This window comes from Felis catus, chromosome A1 (assembly GCF_018350175.1).
Source record: "Felis catus isolate Fca126 chromosome A1, F.catus_Fca126_mat1.0, whole genome shotgun sequence".
Classification (NCBI taxonomy): Eukaryota; Metazoa; Chordata; class Mammalia; order Carnivora; family Felidae; genus Felis; species Felis catus.
The window spans coordinates 58,138,180-58,161,491 of record NC_058368.1 but is presented as its reverse complement, the minus strand read 5'-3'; the positions used below and the strand labels follow the sequence as shown (position 1 = coordinate 58,161,491).

At 34.2% G+C, this 23,312-nt stretch overlaps 1 long non-coding RNA gene across 2 annotated transcripts in view; it reads right to left on the bottom strand.

Annotated features, from left to right (window-relative positions):
• Positions 1 to 20,511, bottom strand: part of LOC123384615 — a 252,683-nt gene extending 232,172 nt beyond the window's left edge. The window contains exons 1-3 of one of the 2 annotated variants that reach the window (XR_006595988.1): positions 20,203 to 20,511; positions 16,931 to 17,125; positions 9,128 to 9,285 (exon numbers count right to left, since the gene is read on the bottom strand). This is a non-coding gene — a long non-coding RNA (uncharacterized LOC123384615). The remainder of the gene's footprint in view (positions 1 to 9,127; positions 9,286 to 16,930; positions 17,126 to 20,202) is intronic. The other variant, XR_006595989.1, reaches the window with a different exon arrangement.
• Positions 20,512 to 23,312: the final 2,801 nt, after the last annotated feature.

The window sequence follows — 23,312 nt, the reverse complement described above, 5'->3', positions numbered from 1 at the left end:
GGGCACTAAAGAAGTCTTGTCACAGTCAAGAGAAATCATGACTTTGGTATCTATTGTCTGCCACTTTCATCATGAGAGAGGGTGCCAAAAACCAGCCACTAAAATCCTTTTATCTGTATGGTAATTTAGACAGTTGGGGATTATGAATGTATATTTTGTTCTGTTTTTATAGGTGACCTAAAGAAGGAGAAAGTTGTGTTTCTCATATTAAAATAGCCTTTCCATTAGCCTATCACCACACCTAGGAATGTAGATCCAGATATACTTTCCTAGAAAGTTCATTTGTGTGATCTCTTATTGCAACACAAAAGAAGGAACCTGGGATATCCATACCACTAGTGTTTTGAATTATGAGTCTATTTCTAGGAAAGGCATGCAGAAAAATATCTTCAATACATATTTGGAGACATAGCCTTTCTATATTAACATACCCTTGAGCTTTATTTTTTTACTTTTGACTCTAGTAAATTCATGCAGTCTGCGATATAAAACAAGACATATTATTCATTACTGACAAGTTTTGCGTTTTATTTAAAGTTCTCCCTTACACAATTCTAAGACCATTGAAAATAGGCTGAGATTATTTTACTAACTTTTTAAAATTTCAATGCCTCCCTAAAGGGCACCCAGGGGTATAGTGCCTGGTACAATTTTTATCTTGAGGGAAAATACGTAATAAAAATGTAAAAAAAAATTTAAAAATAAAAATAAACATGTATATATTTTTATGTATTACAGACAATAATTTAGTAAAAGTTGCTTTTTTTCTCCATTATAATAGTACATTTTTATTGACATAAACAAAATATAAGACAAAAGAAAATACAGAAAATAATAGTGTTGTCACTATTAAAATTCTTAAGGATATCATGCCTAATATCATTATATTCATTATCCTTGTTTATGTAAATCAGCGCTACAGGTCCCAGAATTCCAGGTCTCAACACAACTCCCATTTGCAATTATTCCTCATCATTATCTCCACTTTTAGTACTTCTCTGCATAGATTTTATTTCCTCATATATTATGCTCCCTAACTTTGAAAATTCTTCCAATATACAATCTAGAATTCAACATTCATTATCAAAAAAATTCCTAAATCATTAACCTCATTTCTGAACATTCCCAAGTCTCCCCCAAAGACAGTGAATGATACCTCTAAATTTTTATTATGTGGCAGAGTTTCTTTCTTTTTTTTTTCTCCCAGCCCTGATACAAATAGGCCCAGAATTATTCTGCACACACCCTTTGGCCCCTCATTCTATATTTTAAAATAAATTCCATTATTTCTCCATAATTATCCCAATTTTTAATTTCATGTAATCAGATTTTATACTATACAATTTCTCTCTTGATTGTGGTCATTCACTAATGTGGATTTTATTTCCCTGTAGTTTTCAGACTGAGGGCCAGACACAATGAATAAAGCATACTCTCATCAAGAAACATTGATACAAAATTTATTAGGTATTAAGAGACATTTCTAAAACATTTAAAAGAAAAAAAACGCGGGAAAAGTTCAATAAATGATCAAATATCAGAATGGTAAAGAAATTTTCAACAGCAGAACTGGAAGCTATATTGAAAACATTAAAATTCTATAGGGGATGTGTGTGTGCGTGCGTGTGTGTGTGTGTGTGTGTGTGTGTGTGTGAACATATACAGTTAGAACTCTGTATATGGCCAAACTATTAATCAAATACAGATTAAATATGCACTCTCAGAAATGACTCCCATTTGCCATGCCATGGAACTACCAGACGATGTTTTCAATGAAATCATGAAAAATGAAAATATTGAATGCAGAAGTTAGAGAGTTCATGACAAAAGACACATAAAGATAATCATCAAGAAGACAGTAAAACAAAATTGGAAGATACCACTTAAGTGAGCAGTACCGGTAACAAAACTTCATATCAAAGCAGGTAAACAAAAACACCCAGGGGGTACAGTTGATAAATAACAGAGGATTCCAGTGAGCTTTCAATTTCAGATAAACTACTTTTTTAGTATAAAATGTCCCAAATAATTCATTGGACATATTTATACTAAAAAATAGCTACTCATTTGACATACAAGTTCAACTGAGTATCTTTTATTTTTATTTGCTAAATCTAAGTTACCTTATCTGTGAAAGATAACTCCAAGAAATAAAACATCTAGATGATTTTATATTTAAACATATTTATATGTATTGACATTATTTTAGAAATTTTAGAAGAAAACAATCTGTTACCTAATAAATTAAGCAAGTGGAGAAATACATAAGTAAGTTTGGAAATTAAAATTAACTTAAAAAAAAGAAAAAAGGAGATGTAACTATAAAGAATTAATTCTGCCAACTATTATATATTTGTAAATGTGAAAATAAATAACAATTTCATGAAATGATTGGGAAAGAGCATTGTGTATATCTGTGTAGGTGCACATATGTGTCTCTTTGTTTGAAATGCTAAAAAGTGTTAAAAAGATAAACCATTATTTTCTATGATATGAAAATAAGTAGTGCTTACTTTTTAAATTAAAAAAAATAGCAAGATTGGGGTGCCCGAGTGGCTCAGTCAGTTAAGCATCTGACTTTGGTTGAGGTCATGATCTCGCAGTTAGTGAGTTTGAGCCCCGCGTTGGGCTCTGTGCTGACAGGTTAGAGCCTGGAGCCTGCTTCAGACTCTCTCTCTCTCTCTCTCTCTCTCTCTCTCTCTGTCCCTCCCTCCCTCACACTCTGTCTCTCTCTCTCAAAAATAAATAAACATTATTTTTTTAAATAGCAAAATAAAATTGTATTTACAATTATACAGTTAAATACTAAGTGACTGGAGAGTTGCTGTTTCTGGTGTATTAGTCTAAGGAACAACTAGATTTGGGACAGACAAATGCTTTTTTCCCCTCCTAATACCTGTTAGTGCCTTTTGAGGTCTTAAAATATGTTTAAGTACTAATTTGATAAAATTTCACACTAACTTAAATATTTAATTAAACCTTGCCTTTTAGCTTTATGCAGAGATTAGAGACAGCCAGAAACTGACACTGCATCCAGCCTACAATTTCAATTATATGTATTTAGTACTATATTCAACAGAGTACTATATTATGTTGTTTTTTTACTTCACAGAGCTTATGTTTTAGGTCATTTACAAATTTACAGAAAAAAATCAATGAGGAGTACCATGAGTTCCCATATACATGCTCCTCCCCATTCAGAATTTCCCCTGTTATCATAACTTTCCTTCATGTAGTACATTTGTTTTGATTAATAAACCAATTTTGATACATTATTTTTTTAAATTTTAGCATTTTTAAAAAATTGAAGTATAACTGACATACAATATTATATTAGGTTCAGGTGTACAGCATAATGATTTGATATCTGTACACACTGCAAAATAATCACCACAATAAGTATGGTTAACATCCATCACCTTAAATAGTAACAAAACAAATTATTGTGATTAAGAACTTTTAAAATCAACTCTCTTAGCATCATTAACTATAGTTACCATGCTGTACGTTCCATCCCCATGAATTATTTATTTTATAATTGGAAATTTGAACCTTTTGCTCCCCTTCATCTATTTTTCCTACCCTGCCATCCCACTGCTGGCAACTAGCAACTCTGTTCTCTGCATCCATGAACTTCTATTTTTGTTTGCTGTTTGTTTTGTTTACAGACTCCACGTATGAGTGAGATCATATAGTATTTACCTTTCCCTGACTCACTTCACTTTAGCATTATGCCCTCAAAGTCCATCCTTGTCACAAATAACAAGATTTCATTTTTTTATGACTGACTTGATTATCATTAAATAAAATCCATAGGTTACCTTTGGTTTACTCTTTGTTTTGTACATTCTATGTGTTTTGGCAAATGACTAATGACATATATTCACCATTACAGTATTATACAAAAAAGTTTCATTGTCCTAAAATCCCCCTTTGCTCCATCTATTCATCATACCTTCCTCACAGAACCTCCCAACCACCGATGTTTTTACTGTCTCCAAAGTGTTGCCTATTCCAGAATGCCATATAGATAGAATTACACAACATACAGCATTTTCATACTGGCTTTTTATACTAAGAGATATGCATTTAAGGTTCCTACAGGTGTTTCTGTGCTTTTGGAGCTCATTTCTTTTTATCACTGAAGAACATTCCCTTGTATAGGTGTGCTGTAGTTTGTTTATCCACTCACTTCCTGAAGGACATCTTGATTGGTTACAAATTTTGGCAATTATGAATAAAATTGACATAAATATTTGTGTGCACATTTTAGCATACATATGTTTTCAACTCATTTTAGTAATTGCCATGGGGCACAACTGCTGGATTGAACGTGAAGAATATATTTAGCTTTGTAAGAAACTGCCACTGTCTTGCAAAGTGTCTATGCCATTTTACATTCCACCAGCAATGAACGAGAGTTCCCGCAGCTCCACATCCTCACCAGCATTTGGTGTGAGTACATGTTAGTAACCAAAATATTAGGAGCCTTTAATTATACAGAAGCATCCATAAAAGGTGGCAAATCCTTTGGTTAGGAGGCAGCAAGAGTACTTTGTTTCGTGTCACTTTTGCCTACCAGATTTAAAACACAGAATGCTATAAATGATTTCAGAAGCTAATGGTTATAAAATACATATCCACGAGTGAAATACAAATAACTGTTTTCTACTGACTTTTAATCCAATGATTGGCTATTTGTTGATTAATTAAGTATATCTGTGGCAATTTTTCCCTGAGTAAGAATTTTTCTTTCCTTTTTCTTACCTTTTCTCTATTTTTTCTTCTCTGGTTTTGAGATTTACCACTGTATTATTTTTAATTTTGTTTGGAATTTTACTTAGAAATGAATCATATGTGTATATACATGTACATAACCCCAATAGTTTTTATTATTTAGAGCTGTAACAGATTCACTAACCTTTTAATAACATGAAACTTGATATCTAAACTCAGGTTTAATGCACTATGTTGGACTCACTGACAAAATGGCCAAGAAATGCAAATATGAATAAAAAAATTCAGTAATTAGGCTCTCACTCCTTTCATTACTCCTGTGATTTAGGACAAGTTATTTAACCTCTTTTCAATTACCATGCATGGCATGAAATGAGGAACATACCATATAAACATTAGGTGGTTTGATGAAAGAACAGAATAGCATAATGTAATATGCTTTGAAAATAAGCATCTTATTTAACATGTTTATATTTGTTTATTTTATATTTATGATTTTTAAAAGCATAACCCCATGGATCTGTCATCAATTAGTATACTTGATTATATATTTAAATGTTTCATTTTCAATAGCTTGAAAATGTCATGTGATACATTGTTAAGACGTGGATATGATTTTTAAAGATGCATTGTTTTCAAATTTATTTATTAGAGAGAAAGAAAGAGAGATTGTGAGCGATGGAGGGGCAGGGAGAGAGGGAGACAGAGAATCCCATGCAGGCTCCACAATGTCAGCCAAGAGCCCTTCACGGGGCTCGATCTCATGAACCATGAGATCATTACCTGAGCCAAAATCAAGAGTTGGATGCTTAACTGACTGAGCCACCCAGGCGCCCCTAAAGATGAATTTCTAATAAACAAACTGCTTCTCTAAGTTATGGTTTTTGAAAAAAGATATTCATGAAAAACAGCAAAACATAAATATGAATAGTAGTACAGAGATCCTTCTCTGCTGAGGAAAGATAAGTACTCCAGTCAAAACCAAAATAATTTTTGTAAAGTATCAGTAAATAGGATAGATCTATGGGAACTGACTTAAAAAGTTATAATAGAAACATTTTTATTCTTCCCATTATGAAGGGTATAAAGATACAAAATACCAATAGATTTTTGTCTAGAACGGCCTGAATCTAAAGTGCTCCAGGATATGTGGATTGTGTAAAAATGTCTGTTCTCACCTAGGTTATCCTGAGCCCATTTTCACATACTTTCAAATCAGAGAAAGTAGTGGAAGCTGTCTTTAAGATTCAGTAGAGACTAATTTCATCAATATCAATATTTGAGGTAAAGATAGAAGCAGGAAGACTGATGGCTACAATATCAATTTTCAATATGGGTAAACCACGCTTACTAAGAAAGATATAATTTGAACTGTTTCAAAATTATCTAATAAAAACTATACGTTATGTATATTATATGTTAGTTTCACATCTCCCCCCAACCCCCTTGTTTTGGCTTCAGATAGATAATTCTGACAGGGGACTGGTGGGGTGAACAGTCAGGCAAAAACAGAGTTGTCCTAAAACAATAAATTATTATTGTTATAAGAAAACCTTACTCACTTCCTCCTAAATTTCTATTGCTATTTGACAGATGACAAGTTGGCCTTGTCAACTCATTCTAAAAAAAAAAAAAATGGCAACATCTAGAACTGTAGTTTTTCACATAGCGTAGCAATTGAAAATTCCAGTTGTTGAATTACTTTTGAAAACCTAGATTATTATTATTATTTCAGCTATTTTAGGCTTGTGTAATATATAAAATAATAGAATATAAACATGGAGGATTGTTAATTTATATTTTCATCTGAAAAACTAATAAATGCAAATACTTTTGATAGAAGTTTACCATTAGAAAAAAATTGGTTATCTGTATCTGTTAATATCTATATATTACCTATATTATATGTTATTATATATATATATACACCAGTTATAATATATATATTTTTCAGTACCTATAAAAACATTTATATGTAGCCATGGAAGACTACTGTCTGCGTAATGTGGTTTGAAGAAACTGGGAATTGAAGTGTGGTGAAAATATTTCTGAATTCTGTCACGTAAGTAAATGTTAGAGTTTCATTAGAAATCAGGATATGGTATTATATTTGACCACATTTTCAATGGATTTCCTGTAAAATATAACTATCCTTTGAATGAAGTAGCAGATTAAGCTCATGATAATGAAAAATTGTCCTAATTGAGAATTACTTGTTAAATGAAACATAATTCTGTCTGCTAAATATAAGTGAGTAATGGTGTTACCTAAGGGTTTATTGGACAGCTCACAGGACCTCCAGGAAGACAAGAGAAGTTGGCTTGAATACCTGATAGTCCAGAAGAGTAATCTCAGTCAAGTAAAGGATTGGTTAGTGAAAAAAACGTCACTGCCACTGCTACCAGGCACAGACACTGTAGACTATGCTGACCTCATCATTCTCTTGACCGAAGATGCCCCCATATGAACCTGTTGCCACTGCTAATCCCGTAAACTGGATGTGGATTCTACTGATTCCATGAACCTCACCATAAATCCCACGTGACACTGCTCTTTATTTTATTTGGTTTTGCCTCAGTGTCCGGAATAGGTGCATGGGATTGATCAGTCTGGTTTCCAAGTAAGTGCACATACTACCTACAAGACAGATTTGGAAAGCAAGAATCTGAAAATATCAAATTCTTCTGTTTAAAGCAGGGACTTCTTTGTAGCATAAAAGATTCTTCAAACATATATATGGCATTAATTTACTGAGGAACAAAAAGTAATTATAAAAACCTTCAACAACAACACCTTCGGTTGTCCAATATTAGTATAATTATCTCTTCCCTTATCTTCATTTCTAAAATAACCCCCCCCAAATTATCCATTTTCCCAACATAATATAATTATATTTTATACAATCAAATACATTTAAACATTCCCATCAAAAAGCTTAAACCAAATTATCATGAACTATGGCATACAAATTTAAGACCACAATCATATGCATTAAAATTTTATTCTGTCAAAATTCTCATTTTGATATTGCCAATTACACACACCCTTTATCAATAAAAGAAAAAAGAAATATATAATGAAAGGGAATTATTTACATTGTACACATATGCATATGCCAGAGCAAGTAAGGGAACATGGGTAGATGCTAGAGTACCCATTTTTTAACATGTCAACAAATCACAGTTGGTTTTGACAAATCCTCTACTTCATTAATCATATCATGCGTCCGGTAATTTCAGCAAGCAACTTAAGTGTTAAGAGTTCCTGCCCTGTAAGGTAACCCATATCTTCATTTTTAGGGGATCTGAGTCTTTGTTGGTCCTACCTGTATAAAATGGCCACGTTTTCCTTAAGGTATACCCTTTGATATAACATCACAAGTGTCTCCATTTGCATTAACTAAGAACAAGACTCAGAGTCTTTCAAGTGAAATTCTTTAGTTGTAAAATTAAATTATTCAAGAAGTAGGAGATTGATAAGACAAGGAATAATTATCAATAATGAGTGTGGTATTAAGCCAGCTACCATAAAATGCTATTCAGGCTTAATCTTCTGGGAAAATTCTGGGAAAGAGTGCAAATGCACATTTCCATCTTATTTATTCTACTCATGGGATAAGCATCATTGGTTGAGTGCTGCTCCAGGGTGCTATAATCACTTGGCATGTCCAGCCTGCTGCCAGCACTGTGTAGGAAGCTAGCCTTTCCAAAACCCAATATAAAAGGACCTTCAGTATCAGGGATATAGATACTACCTGGTGGAAATCACCTGGAGCATATAAAAGGTCCAAGAGGTATGGGTTAGGTATTGCCACTGCATGCTACACTTTGGTGTTCTCTTGTGTTTAAATTATTTTCCTTCTCATTTTTACTGAAACAGACAATACAGATTGCATCACTGAATCCACAATGAGCGCTGATGCTGTCACTATAAACAGCTACAACTCTAATAACTGCAGTTACAGGACCTAGATATAACTATTGATGTCCTATTGCAGTCCTTGATTCCTCATATTATTAGACACTAACTCAAGTCTATGGTAGGTGTGCTTGACCAGTGAAGTCTAGATCATGGACCTCGCTGTATATGGAAAGCAGATTAAAATAGAAAATAACAGGAATTTTCATATTTTTATATGATGCTAGAAAGAACTCAAATAAAAAGCATAAATGCAAGAGGAGATATTACAACTGATGTCACAGAAATACAAAGGCTCATAGGAGACTACTATGAACAACTATATGCCAACAAATTGGTAACCCTGATGAAATAGACAAATTCCTGGAAACATACAACCTACTAAGACTGAATCATGAAGAAACAGAAAATTGGTTCAACCAGTAATGATTAAGGAGATTGAATCAGGCCTTAAAAATCACTATTCACTTACCTCCATGTTTATCTTTTATTCTCCTATCTCTGTTCAAATACAGTCTAGAATCTCCTCAGTGTATACGGGAGAACAGAGAACCCCCAGATAGTTCCATGGTCTCCAAACACTCTACTTTCTCATTGTTTCTTCTCTTCCACCTTGATCTTATCATCTACCTAAAAACAAATGTCATTTCTGAGGGAAAATTTCTGTGGTTATATCCTTTTATTTTATGTTCCCATAATATCCTGTATTTTTCTAACACTATCAAAACACAATTTTTTCTTTCTTTTTTTTTTTTTTCAACGTTTTTTATTTATTTTTGGGACAGAAAGAGACAGAGCATGAACGGGGGAGGGGCAGAGAGAGAGGGAGACACAGAATCGGAAACAGGCTCCAGGCTCCGAGCCATCAGCCCAGAGCCTGACGCGGGGCTCGAACTCCCGGACCGCGAGATCGTGACCTGGCTGAAGTCGGACGCTTAACCGACTGCGCCACCCAGGCGCCCCAAAACACAATTTTTTCAAATCACGATTTTATTTTTTAATTTTTTTAATGTTTATTTATTTTTGAAAGAGAGAGAGAGAGAGAGAGAGAGAGAGAGAGAGAGAGAGAGAGAGCACAAACAGGGGAGGGACAGAGAGAGAAGGAGACACAGAATCGGAAGCAAGCTCCAGGCTCTGAGCTGTCAGCACAGAGCCTTACACGGGACTCATGAGTGGTGAGGTCATGACCTGAGTAGAAGTAGGATGCTTAACTGACTGAGCCACCCAGACACCCCTCAAGTCATGATTTTAATGTTATTTATTTTCTATTTATTTTCTCTGAAATATTCAAACTCCACATTTGAAAGTTAATTTCTCTTTTATTTAATACTTAATCTCAACCACCTAACGGGTTTCTCTTCATTTGTTGTATTATACATATCGGAGGAAGGAGAAACCTTTAAATGAATATTAAAAAGTTATGGTATATTGCAATTTGTGTCTTAGAGAATTCTCTCATGCTGATACCTAGTAACCGTGGATCTTGAGTCTGGTAGGTGTTTTATAAGGCTTGTGGGGTTATCTAGGTGAATGGTGGCTCAGACCAGGGAAATGATGGGAATTGAGAGGATTGGACAGATCCCATAAATATTTAAGTGGTAAATTGGTAAGACAGAGTAAGAGTTGATGCATGGAATAAGGTAAAATGAGATGGCCAGCTTGAAAAAATTGACTTTACTGGATTGATAAACTCAGTTGGACAGTGATGACATTAAGTTAGAAAACAGAGAACAGCCAGTTTGGATGATAGGAATATTTTCTTTGCCCTTATGCTGCACAGAAATAGACATTCTAGAGACAGTTCATAATGCCATGTTTCATTCTTTAAATTCTTTAAATGTTCATATAGTTTTTAGAATTATATACAATAAATAATCTATGTCTCACTAATTAATTATGACAGATTTTTAAAGCATATTTTATTTTTTATTAAACAGTAGGGACATCTGGATGGCTCAGTCGGTTAAGCGTCTGACTTCAGCTCAGGTCATGACCTCACCGAACATGAGCCCCTTGTAAGGTTCTGAGCTCACAGTTCGTGAGTTTGAGCCCCATATCAGGATTTGTGTCTCCCTCTCTCTGCCCCTCCCCCGCTTGCACTCGGTCTCTCTCAAAAATAAATAAATTAACATTAAAAAATTTATTAAATAGTAATAATTTATTAAACAGTAATAATATTCTCTCAAAGAAAATTATTATATGCTGAAGATGTTATGGGAAAAGTTATAATTTGAAGGGTAACTAACCACAATTTTGAATTTTATCTTTCCTAAACTTAAATATAATTTACAGTCATAAATAACAATGAGCTTTTGTTATAATACTCCTCATGAAGAAAGATATTTTACAACCCCCACAAAATGTTTCTAAAATATTCTGTTCTTGTGTTTTTACCATTTAAGTTGGCTACTTAAAAGTGCAAATGGAGATTCAAATAATGACCCTATGCTGCCACCCAATGGAAGATATGGGAAATTATCTGTTTTAAACGTACTTCAGTGATGTTTATACCACATTAAGTAACATTTAGAGTATTTTTCTATTAAAAGAATATCCACAATGTACAAAGGTGTGCGTCACTATATATTAATTTCTTTAGTTGTAATTAAACTTGTTTTATGTCTTCTTATCCTCACTATGGCCCAACTCTAGTTTTATTTTGTAGAAGCATACCCATTCAGGAAATGAAAATTTGATGTTAGTTAAAAATCAATACATAAAGTTATTAAATATTTAAATTCATTAAAACAAAATACAATATTTAACCACACATGGGTATATAAGTACAGTCAAAAATGAGTGTGCAGGAGGAAGAAAATAATAAAGTGATTCAACATTGAAAATGGGGTTGGGGTTTGCATATAGTATATTAATTTAGGACAGAGGTGTAGGCTTCATCTAGATTTTATTACAACTCTGAAGCTTAGCAAAGGTGAATTTTGAAACGTAAATAAAGCATTTTATCTCAGATTCTATTTAAAATGGGAATAATATAATTTATATCACAGGACTTTTGCAAGGATTAAATTAAGTAATATCTGAAGAGTACTTGCATACATTAGTCGTCAAAAAATAATATCTAGCAATAAGATTTTCTGTACAGTAAAAACATTTCACAAGTTTTATAATGCTTTAAAAATATTAACCCCACAATCAGCTGTGGACTTCTTGGTTGACACATATTTATATCTGAAGTCATATAAGCTTTTAATATTCTGATTAGAATGCATCACTAATAAAAATCACTTAAAATCAGATTTAGTAGATACATTAACCCTGCTTGTAAGTAAGGCTTACTTTTGCTTACACTGCAGTAATGATGACGGTAAATAAAAGCATGATGTTTTTGTGGACTTGAGTGGATGAACTCAAGTATTTTTTAATTTTAATGATTGTCCTACTTCTATTTCATTAGACCTTGCTAAAATGACCGTCTCTAATGGTTCTGATTGCTGTCAAAATTTAAGACCTTTCCAGTGTTCTGCAAAGTTTGGTCTATAGGTCACTCACTAGTGGTTCATGTTTACAATATTTCCTCATGTTATTTAGTCCTCCACTGCTGGCATAATAAATTACCATAAACGTAGTTGCTTAATACACACACATTAATTATCTTGTAGTTGTATAGGCTAGAAATCTGATGTAAGTCTCGCTGGCTTAAAATCAGTAAAAGCAGGCTATTTGCAGGACTGCCTTTATCCCTGGAGGCTTTAAAATAAAATCCTTTTTTTTTTTTTTTTTTTTTTGCTAGCTTCCATAGGCAGCTTAATCCCTCACTTGCAGCCTCTCTATCTTCAAAATCAACACCATTGCATCTCTCTGACCATTCTTTTGTGGTCACATTTCCCTGTCTCTCTCACTTGCCTATCTCTTCTTCCACTTCTATGAATCCTAATGATGTCACAGGACACACCCACATAATCCCCTTAAATTAATCAAATCTGCAAAGTCTTTTCTACTATGTAAGGTAACATTCATAAATCCTAGGAATTAGGACATACATTTATTTGGAGACATGATTCTATCATATCTATCAGTGGCATCAAGTGGTTTGGCAGTTTTGTTTTTTAAAACAATATTTTGTTTTGACATGTATTTCACAATTTTGAAATGTTGAGTCATCATTTTTATAGAAATCACATTACAGTCTTAATCATTACTTCTGAAATTAATTTTTAGTGAAAAATGTTATTAGAAATTTATTTATATTTATTGATCAACAATCAAGCTGCAAATACACCAAACAAAAACAGCATTTTGAATATTAACTTACACAAATGACAATTTAAGTTTGAAACACATATTTGTGTAATAACACAGTTCAAAGATGGAATGAAACAAAGTCTGCTTTGAGGTCTGTGAGGGGGGGTATGTCAGTCAATAAAGTTTACACATGAAGAAAAATGCATACAACAATCCAGGTATGCCTTTTTATCTTGAAAATTGTGCTATACCACTACAGACTTTTAAAGATCATATTACATTGGAAACTTCTCTATTTTTCTATAAAATTCAGTATTTTTTCAAGAATTATAAAACAATAAGCTGCATAACAAATAGGAAGATAAAAATTAAATTCAACCAGATTTTGATGTTATGTCAAGTGGTATTTATCAAACATTTGCTTGACTGTACAAAGTATGGGTTAACACATAGTTTTTACTTGGGACAATAATAAAAAGAAACTATACTGATCTGCATAGATATCAGTGTTATACAGTCCTCTTAGAACAGTGTTCACTAAGAGTATTTAAGATCACTACATCAGAATCACCTGAAATTACTGACAGGCGCTGAGTCAGAATTTGTGCAGACCCCATGGTTCTTAAAAATCTGCAGTTTGAGAAACATTATATATATATTTTTTAGTTTTATTCATTTATTTTATTTATTTTTATTTATGAGAGAAAAGGCATGGAGGGTCAGAGAGAGAGAGAGAATCCCAAGCAGGCTCCATCCTATCAGCACAGAGCCCGATGTGGGGCTTAAACTCAAGAACTGTAATAACATGCCCTGAGCCGAAACCAAGAGTTGGACACTTAACCTACTGAGCCACCCAGGCACCCCAAGAAACATTATCTTATGCCACATATGAGAATATGTCATATGCTATACATTACATATAACATATGGGATAGTAGGACAATGTTAGGGTTGAAGTGTGAATTGCCATTAAAATTAAGATGGCTGCTAAAATTCTAAGAATCCTTTATGTAGTAAGAAATTTTTTTTTTTTTGAGAGAGAGTGTGTGCAATTGAGTGAGGGGCAGAGAAAGAGAGACAGAATCCCAGGATTGGCAGAGGGAGAGGAAGAGAATCCCAGGAGAAAGAGAGGGAGAGGAAGAGAGAACTGGGGCTCATCTGAAGTGATGAGCATGTTCACCTGAAGCAGGGCTCAAGCACACCTGATGTGAGACTTGAACTCAAGAACTGTGAGATCATGACCTGAGCTGAAGTCAGATGCTTAATGACTGAGCCCCCCAGGCACCCTGTAGTGAGATACTCTTAAAGATCAGAGTTGTTTTTTCTAATTTTTTCTTTATCATTTACCTAATTTATTTTAAAGCAGAATGAAAGGTTAAGTGTTACTGAATGAGTAAATAGGTTATTAGTATACCTTCAGAAATATAAACAGTGAGATAAAATTTTAAAAATAGAAATCTTCCTTGAATTACATGAAGATAAAGAACTTCTCTGTATGGTATTAAAAGCATCTCATTTTCATATAATGCACTTATTATGAATTTTTCTAATAGCAGTGTAAGGGAAACATATATTCAGTGTAGATGGTCATTACAATTCAATTTATAGAAATTAAAGAGAGCACCTCTATAGATCCTAAGATGTTAAAATAATTATAAAGAAATATTATGAATAGCTGTATGCTACAGAATAAGACAAATGAGATGAAATCAACAAATTCCTAGAAAGATAAAAATCACCAAAATTGAATTAAGAATCAATCAAATTTGTAAATAGATCATGTAGTAAAGGTGAACTAATTAAAAAATCTTCCCATAAATGAAACTGAGTTAACTTTATCAAACACCTAAGGTAAAGATATCCTAATCCTACCCTAACTTTCCAACTCTTTATATTACCCCAACATGGATATAGGATGAAGATTAGAAAGAAAGAAAGAAAGAAAGAAAGAAAGAAAGAAAGAAAGAAAGAAAGAAAGAAAGAAAGAAAGGAAGAAAAAAAAGAAAACCACAGAAAAATATCTTTCATGAATATACACACAATTTTTTTAATATTAACAAACTGAATCTATAAACATAGAAACCTTTATACACCATGACCAAGTGGGGTTTATCTAAGGAAAATTTGGTAGTTTAAAAACCATAAATCAATGAACATAAATAACATTACCTACTTCTACATATAATAGGATAGGAAAGACAAAACAAGCAAACAAATCTAAAATTTACACATGATAATATCAATAAATGCAGGAAAAGCATTTGATAAAATGTAACATCCATTCCTGTTATAAGCGTTTAGGAAACTACCAACAGAATTGAATTTTCTCAAACTAGTAATAGACAGTTACAGAACACCTATAGCTAATGTCATAGTTAATAATAAGTGAGTGTCTCTCCTCCCCATATTGGGAAAAAGACCATGATACCTCTTCTTAACAACCTCTATTCAACATAGTACTAGAAGGGTCTAGCTAGTCAAATAAAATTTTTTAAAAGTGCACAAAGATATAAAATAATGAATAAAACTGTCCTCATTTGTTGAACACCGCAAAAAAGAGCTGGCAATAATACAAAACAAAACAAACAATAGACAACAAATTCTGAACAGCTGGAAGTATAGTTTTTCATGACTTCATTTTCTATTCTCTCAGCATGTTAATTATACTTCCTTTTTTGTTGTTAGTGTTTGCCTGAATTTGGAAATATAATTTACAATTAATGTAAATCTTCCTTCATATTGCACTGTACCACTTGATGTGTAGTGCACACACCTTATAACAGAATATTCCCAAAATTTCCCACCTGTCTAACATACCTGTCATTTACTTTATCTACACACTATAACCACCTCATACATTATTTTAAATAAAATTTTAGCTGATAAATTAAAAAGGAGAAAATAAAATATTTTATTTTACCTATAATAGTCCCTTTATAACACTACTGTTTTCTTTACATAGACCCATATTTCTGAACTGTATCATTTTCCTTTTCTATAAAGAACTTCTTTTAAAATTTCCTTTAAGACAGGTCTACTGGGAAAAAATGCCCTCAATTTTTATTTGTCTTAATATTTACTCATTATTTAAATGATAATTTCACTAGATACAGACTTTTAGGTTGGCCTTTGTTTCTTTTCCTTTTAACATTTAACATATTTCACTAGACTTTTATCTTATTTCAAGAGTGACTATTAGACCATACTACTTATCATAAGGTTGAGTTGCTAGCAAAGTAGAAGAATAAATATCTTCTGTAAGAATTTTAATCTCAATGAATACTGAAGATGTGTTTATCTAAAATTAATAAAAATTTCAGGATTTATTTTTAAATAAAGACTTTATGTTGAAATATTCATACCAGTCAATTCTAGTTTTAAGGGAAGAAAACAAAACACTCAATGTTTAAAATAAGTGAAAATATTTTCTATTCAAAATTAAATAAAAACACTACAAGCCCTCTAGAGAGATACTTATATTTGACTTTTCAAAGTGACCTACTTTAACCAGTTATAATTATTTCAATCATCTTTCTATTCAATTTATGAAATGAAAGCTTTGCTTTTTAATGGGTAATCTGCATTTTATTAAAGATTGAAAGCAATGCCCATAGCTTAGTTATTCTTCACCGAAGCAAACTCTTTCTTTGGAACTCAATGCTTATCATATAGTTAAAATGCACATTTCAAGTAGTTAATTTCAGGCTTGAAAAACAAGAAGCACACATATAACTGCTATGGTTACAACATAAAAAAAATAATGCAACTTTGATTTCTCAAGTACTAAATGTCATGTTCTGGAACTCCACTGAGATAACGTAAGTTAGAGCTTAATTTTCAATGAAGTCTATATGGAAATAATAAGCACAGAATAACAGTTCCAGTATGTGTGTTTGATGTAATTAGAATGCTAATAGGAAATGCTTCAGTGAACAAAAGTCAAGAGTCCACATCAAATTTAAATTCAAGCACTGTGAACAATGAAGTTTTTTAAAATGCTTTATAAGAAAAAAGAACTATATTTTCTTACTCAAATTTCTTTACGTCTGAAGCAGTTAAATCTCATACTTACATAAATGGAAATTTGATAGTGTCTCATTTTTTTCTTCTTATCAAGTCTGCTGTGTGAATAGGTAATGGTCTGGGAAGAGTTGTATGGTTTTTTTTGGAGTTCAGTCCTGTGTTCTTTGAGTTCTGTTTTGGTGCTATTTTGACTTTATGAAAAGCAGGATATTAAGCTTGAATCTCTGAGCCACTGTTTTCTCCTCTGTAAAATGAAGATGATACTTAGCTTGGTATCAATACATATGTAATTGTTTTGAACATGAATAATATATGTAATGAAACAATCCAATCTATTTATATACTAACTGAATGATGTTAAGTTCCAAAACTTGCAGTTAAGTGAAATATTAGTAAGCAACTTCATACACGCGCGCGCACACACACACACACAAATTCTTACAATATGCTTTCCTTCAGGCTTTAAAAATCAATAGAATGACCTGAAATAGCATATTTATCTCAGTCAAGATTTCTTCATCAATAAAGTTTTACAAATGAGTTATCCTAAAGGATGATGATTGTTTCAATAATGTAATATAAATTAATAGAATAATTATTTGATTTGTTTGCTATTTTACTCAATTCACTAATAAAAAATAAAGTTTCAAAAAAATGAAGATAAGTATACAGCTATTTAACTTCAAAGTAGAGGGGCGCCTGGGTGGCTCAGTCGGTTAAGCGTCAGACTTCAGCTCAGGTCACGATCTTGCAGTCCGTGAGTTCGAGCCCCGCGTCCAGCTCTGGGCTGATGGCTCAGAGCCTGGAGCCTGCTTCCGGTTCTGTGTTTCCCTCTCTCTCTGCCCCTCCCCCGTTCATGCTCTGTCTCTCTCTGTCTCAAAAATAAATAAAAAACATTAAAAAAATTTTTTTTTAATTTCAAAGTAGATATTTACCACAGGTTTTCTTAACTTTAAAGTCAGTATATGTAGGGGCGCCTGGGTGGCGCAGTCGGTTAAGCGTCCGACTTCAGCCAGGTCACGATCTCGCGGTCCGGGAGTTCGAGCCCCGCGTCAGGCTCTGGGCTGATGGCTCGGAGCCTGGAGCCTGTTTCCGATTCTGTGTCTCCCTCTCTCTCTGCCCCTCCCCAATTCATGCTCTGTCTCTCTCTGTCCCAAAAATAAATAAAAAACGTTGAAAAAAAAAAGTCAGTATGTGTATATTTTGTTTTGATTTCCAGTAGACCATCCCAGTTCTATTTTTTTTTTTCTTAACATTTTGGTACTCTTGCCAAGTCTTGGAAGGTTACTTAATTCCTCAAGGAGTTCTAGTTCTATATTTCCTTTTTCAGGATAATAAAGAATTTGATGGATGCTTGGATTTTCTCTTAAGTGCACTTAAGTATATACAAGGTTTTTTGGAGAAAATTTCAAATTAGCAGTCTTCCTTATTTCTTCATCACCTTGCACCCATGTGGAAGCTTAAAACAGCAATTTCTAATATAAAGTATGATTGACATTATTTTTAAAAACCGTAAGAAGTATGAAAAACTTGAATTTCTTGGGGTCAGTGAGGTATTTGAGTTCAAGCATCACTTTTCAGGTAACTTGCTACTTGACTGATTAGTTTATAAGTAATATGTTTCTACTTTATATCTAAGAAGTTAACTACTTTTATGCATCAAATGCTTACTTAGCTCACATCTTTGATCTTTTATCCTTGGAAATTATGAAAAAGGAGAATGGTCTAAAATAATTTGATTTGTAGATAAGAGCTTGCTAAGCAAGGAAGTTATGAACTTTTAGGGAATCTTAATTATCAAGGACAAAATATAACACCAAAAAGTAATTGTAGTCCTAGGACAGAAGATCACACCCTGAACAAAATGTTTATTATTCCTGCAACCTTTAGACTTAGTATTACTTTTCCAAGCAGATTTTATTCTAAGAGATCTAAGGGGATCCAAGAATGACAGGTTTGCCAGATGTCTGTTTATTGGCCAGCATAATATTTTTTTTAATGTTTTTATGCATTTCTGAGAGAGACAGAACACGAGCAGGGGAAGGGCAGAGAGAAAGAGGGAGACACAGAATGCAAAGCAGGCTCCAGGCTCTGAGCTGTCAGGGGCTTTAACTCATGAACAGGGAGATCATGAGCTGAGCCAAAGACGAAGCTCAATTGACTGAGCCACCCAGGTGCCCTTGGCCAGCAAAATATTTTCACAAATAAGACAACATCTCAAATCTTGGAGGGGCACCTAGCTGGCTCAGTTGATAGAGCATGCAACTTTTATCTCGGGGTTGTAAATTTGAGCTCCATGTCGGGTTTAGAGATCACTTAAAATATTTTTAAAAATAAAATAAAATCTTGGACATAAAATCCAGGATTGATGAATTATCTATTTTTAATAAAAGAGTAAGAGGGAGGGACCAAGAGGGTGACATCAAAGACTCTTGAACTTCCCCTCTACTCCAAGAATAAACTGAATGTACAGCTACACAGGGTGCAATCTGAAATCCAGGAACTAGATGAATGAGCCCTTCACATCAGGCAAGTGCGAACATACCCACTTGGCAACAGGTAGGAAAGGTTTACCATAAACTCCACCTGGACACAGTGTCATAAACCGGTAGGGAAGTCCCAACTCCCAGCTTCTTTCTGGGAAGCAAAATGTTTGAACCATACAGCTAGTGCCCCAATTTGTAAGACTTATTTGAGGGATGAGACCCCAAAATGCCACGCTGTGAAAGCCAACATGGCTGGCATTTGACGAGTTGCACAGCACTATACCTATCAAGGAAACAGGTTTTGTTTGTGGGTTTTTTTTTTTTTTTAGAAAGTATTTTCTAGCAACCTTTTTTCTCCTTTCTGTTTAAATGTCTGGCTGCGGGTGAGGGGTGGCACCTGGGTGACTCAGTCCCTTAGGCGTCTGACTCTTGGCTTGGGTCAGGTCATGATCTCACGGTTCCTGAGCTGGAGCCCCATGTTGAGCTCCGTGCTACCAGTAGAGTCTGCTTAGGTTTCTCTCCCCCTCTCTCTCTCTGGCCCTCCCCACCTCTCTCTCTCTCTCTCTCTCTCTCAAAATAAAAAAATTACCCCCCCCCAACCCTCAGGAAAAAAGTCTTTAAAGTCTGTGGGGGCGAAAGGAGGCTTAGTCATTTAAGCCTCTAACTGACTCTTTACCTCAGCTCAGGTCTTGACAGGGTCGTGAGTTTAAGCCGGGAGCTGGGCGTGAAGCCAACTTTAAAAATAAACAAAAACAAACAGACAAATATCTGTTTTAAAAACTCTGTGTAACAGATTTAGTTGCAGTAAACTCGGGAGCTGAAGCAGTCCACTTACCCTGAAATTCCTCCTTTGTCACAGCCCCATCACCCGGGTCCTGCTTTTCCTTTTGCAATCCTCTCAGAATTTCTGGCGAACGAAAGAGAAGGCGTGACCTCCCGTGGGCGCTCACGGGAGACGGTGTTGCGCATGTGCACAACTTCGGAGGTGGCATCCATCACAACAGACCCGCCTGGGGAGCTCCCTTGTTGCGCGGGAGATCTCTGTTCAAATAATGCAGAGGAGAGTCCCTGTTACCCAGAACAGCGATAGGCAGGTTAACATAAGAAGCCTCTCTGAGAGGATAGCGGTCAGCCCTTAGATATGTAACCATCAGAAGTCGCAGCACAGGAGGCTCCCTGGAACTGGTTACTGAAGTTTCCAGAAGTGAGGCGGCCAAATGATACGACTGGCTCGAGTGGTCGCAGCAAACTCCAGCTCACCTCGCTGGCAAGTATTTCTTGAGAATGTGACACTAACATCAGCCCAGTTTTCAGCGACAGCAATGGCACCAGTTGCCGCCGTGAGCTGCTCTCAGGTTCTCTTCAGACTTAAAATATAGACGCCTTTACGTTTACTTTTGTAGATTATTGCTCTCTTTCGGAGTCAAGGTTGGTGCTACGTAAGTGGGTGTCTGCTGCAAGGAATTTGAGGACATCCTCCTACATTTGCAGGATATTAAGGACTCCAGATATTGTAAATGTTTCTCTTTAAGTTAGGACGGGAATCCAGAACAACTCCATACAGACCTTGTGTGTATCGATGATAGGTTATTGCTTTGTGGTTACCACAAAGCTTACATAAAACTTAAATGCCTAAAGTCTTGGCATTTAATAAAGCCTTCCGGAGGAATGCTGGCGATTCAGGAGAAGGCAAAGGCCTTCTTTTGGAACTTCTATTGCCTTTCATAATTACTAAAATATTGTCTTGTATTTTTATACTGTAGACAATTCCCAAGCTCAAGTTATCACAATATGCATGTGATGAGGGCATCGTTATTATCTCTGCTATAGAAAAGAATATTCAAAGGGTAATGGTCAGTTCAAGGTTATAACTGAACTAGCAAGAGTAGGAGATAGGACCCAAGTCTCCCAAGTTATAATTTGGTATGTTTGTACTAATAAAGCCCATGTTATAATAAATGCATTAGTGATACATGTTGTACAGTATAAAAATCTACCCAAGAAGTATGTGCCTGTATGCACGTGTGTGTTGTTTCTAAAGCCCCTAAACTCCCCAGTACATGGAGTTTTAAAACTATAAGGCCAGCCTCTCAAATGTTTTTTTGAAACTAAATTCCCCCTATATTTTATGAAACTAATCTACACAGTAACCGAAGGTTTTATTTTTCAGTTTCTGGAATTTTTTTTTTTTTTATTCTAGTAACAGTAAAGTATTTTTATGTACTTTATGTATGTACTGTAAAGTATTTTACATACTTTTTATGATGTAATATTTATTTATTTATTTATTTTTTTTTTTTTTAATTTTTTTTTCAACGTTTATTTATTTTTGGGACAGAGAGAGACAGAGCATGAACGGGGGAGGGGCAGAGAGAGAGGGAGACACAGAATCGGAAACAGGCTCCAGGCTCCGAGCCATCAGCCCAGAGCCTGACGCAGGGCTCGAACTCCTGGACCGCGAGATCGTGACCTGGCTGAAGTCGGACGCTTAACCGACTGCGCCACCCAGGCGCCCCATATGATGTAATATTTAAAAAAGAGTAAAAATAACTGTTTGGTAACAAACTTATTTTCTTGGCCAATCAACTTTCCTATATTCAGAATAGCTGATAGGGTGCTTAGGTGGCTCAGTCAGTTATGGGTGCGACTCTTGATTTCAGCTCAGGCCCTGATGTCATGGTTCATGTGTTCAAGCCCTGTGTCAGGCTCTATGATGACAGTGCGGAGCCTGCTTGGGATTCTCTTTCACCATCTCTCTCTCTGCTCCTCCAGGGCTTACGCGCTCTCTCTCTCTCTCAAAATAAATAAATAAACATTTAAAAAAATAAGTGAAGTGAACCCCCTAAATTGAATTAAGATACAGTGAGTATGCTTGGTTCCTATACCCCAATACTGCAATGTTTATGAAAAGGTATAGAATCAAAAATATTTTAAACAGGAACACATGGTTCTATTCATTTTTCTTATAATATTGTTTCATACTTACTTGACCCTTGTTGCACTTTCACCAGTCATATTAAATCCTTCTCTTTTATAAGTTATTTATGTAGCAAAAGCTATGATGCTAATTTAATAAATAATTATTTTAATACTATTTCACTTAAATTGAAATTTTATTTAGACTCATATCCTCAAAAATCTCCTTTATCTTCTATTTCATACTCTATAAAATTTTCACGCATCCCTACTCTTGTTTACAAGAGGAACTGGGAACAGAAAAGCTATACTATTTGAAAATAAATTAACCTGTCACATTCCTAGCTTGGCCGAGCTAGTAACTGTTTTTATTCTACCAAGAACAGTTTGCTGTTGTATTTCCAAATCAATTATTTGTACAACATTTCATTTGAATGACTTTCAGATAAATTTTAAATTTGGTCCAACTTCTATTGCTCTTCCATTTGATATCCTTCCACACATTTCTCTTTTCCTAAATATTGAAACTGTTCAACCACTTTTTTTAAAAAAATCTGAATTCTTACTAGATAAACACAAACTTCTTTGATTTATTTATACTAAAGTAATAATCATAAAATTTTGAGTTTCTGAAAAAAAAAGAAGTAAAAGGAATACATACTTGTTTTAAAAATTGTCCAGGTGATTGAGAAGAGTAAAAAGTTAGTGCAAAAAAAATACTTTCCTAGGCAATGAAAGATATTTGATAAGTTCAATCCTTCACTTATGAATGTTCAATAATTTTGAAATTTTTGTTTTGCATTTTTAGTTGTTTGGTTCCCCCAAAGGAGGACATGTCTATACCATCGGGATATCTCTGAAATAATGCATCAGTGAGTATTCAGGGTTATTTTTACATTCAAAAATATTGATAAAAATAACATGCAGCCATGACATAACACTATGACATATATAATACTAGCTTAAGAAAGACTTGTCATTATACTTTGTTCTGTTAAATAATTGATGGGGTGGCATGAGTTGTCATTG